Below are 1,872 nucleotides of genomic sequence, written 5' to 3'. Positions count from 1 at the left end.
ACAAAACTCTGAAAATCCAAAGATGATATGATTATATGTCACGTATCATATTAAATCTAGATAGTTAGAGAGTTGTGAGAATTCAATTTCAAGCTGTTATTCAGGTGATATAACTTTTCCAAGATTCAACAAGAATTCAAGCTAGAAAAAAGTTATCTTCCAATACACTCTAATCCGTAGGATGAAAAATGAAACAAATTCTTGAATGTAAATCAATGCATAAATCAAAGTAGAAAATAATAGTTATTAATCCATCCAAATAAACAGAGCTCCTAACCTTAAAAATGGAGGTTTAGTTGCTCATGGTGTGAAAAATCCTAACAGAGAAAAGTGTAAAGTGCGGAATATGAGAGGAAGAGAGAGAGGGGAGAGAGCTCCAAGGGCAAGTGGCATTTGGCACCACCTAAAGCATTGGAAAGGCATGAAACTCGAGGAGCTTGATGCCATACTTGAAGTCCAAGCGTTTGCCACCCCAATGACGGCATTTGGAGCTAATTGGCATCACTCATGGAGCCATACTTGGAGTCGTGGCGTTTGACTTGAGAATATGGCAATTGGGTGGCGCCATACTTGCAATCCATGGTGTTTGGTGCCACCTTACGCTATAAAAATAATGCGTAAGCATAGACTATTATATATCGTTGGAAAGCCCTAGAAGTTGGCTTTCCAATGCCATTAAAACTGCATCAATTGGATCTCTATAGCTCAAATTATGCTTGTTGGAGTGCGAAGAGGTCAGGGTTGACAACATCCACGAATTCTCTTTGCACTTTGCCAAACTCACCCGAATGCTACCTATAATAAATCAAATTGTAAAACAACTCAAAGTAGCATTCATGGTGGCTTAAAACACCTAAATCTTAGAATAATCTAGCAAATTCACATGCAAATTACTACGAAAGGATAAGAAAGATACTCACGCATTAGTGAGCGCATTCGTGGAGAGATGGCGCCTGGAGATGCATAATTTCCACATACCGTTCGGGGAATGCACAATCACGCTGTAGGATGTAACATACCAGCTAGGGCTTCCGATCAACTATCAGTATGTCAGCGGATGCCTCACAGACTTTGAGCGAGATATCGAGAGTGGCCACCCAACATGGGTATGGTTTGAGGAGCTGTTGGGTGTGTTGCCTCCTGCGAACTGCATTGACAAGTTCACAGTGAAATGCACTTGGATGTAGGACACATTTAGTGAGCTTCTGCATGGGGGGCAAACGATGAGACGGTTAAGGGGTATGCATGTGTGTATATTATGATGCTCTTATCGACACAGCTATTTGGGGATAAGTCTGGTACACGTCTTCACATCCGTTGGCTACCCTACGTCGCCAGGCTAGAGGACATGGGTCAGTATAGTTGGGGGTCTACTGCACTCTCATGGTTATATAGGTGCATGTGTCGTGTAGCCAATAGGAATGTCGTCAAGTTGGCCTGTCCATTGCAGCTTCTGCAATAGTGGATCTTTTAGAGGTTCCCTAGTTTCTGGCCGGATGGATTTGATATCTTTCATTGGCCGTTGGCGTCGAGGTACTCTCTTTTGGGTTCAGCATTATGTTTTTAAGAATTCATCGGTTTACTTCCTTGTTGATTAAATGTTTTGGTTTTCAGATGGTCAGGTTACCAGCCGATGTTGACCGACAAGGGGCCTCGGGTTGCACATTGGAGGCTTAAGATAGATTTACTCCAGCCCGGGGATGTGAGTATTTATGGTTTCAATTTGTTCATCTCTGTCTTTTGTCTTTGCACTTTTAATTATTTATGATGACTAACAAGTCGTGGTTGTGTTCACAATTCGTGTGGATACCATATAGCATGCCTGATATCATTCAGGTGGTGCACCCCGAGATATTGGAGCCACGACATATA

The sequence above is a fragment of the Arachis hypogaea genome, chromosome 17 (assembly GCF_003086295.3).
Source record: "Arachis hypogaea cultivar Tifrunner chromosome 17, arahy.Tifrunner.gnm2.J5K5, whole genome shotgun sequence".
Classification (NCBI taxonomy): Eukaryota; Viridiplantae; Streptophyta; class Magnoliopsida; order Fabales; family Fabaceae; genus Arachis; species Arachis hypogaea.
Note: the sequence above shows the minus strand (reverse complement) of the source record.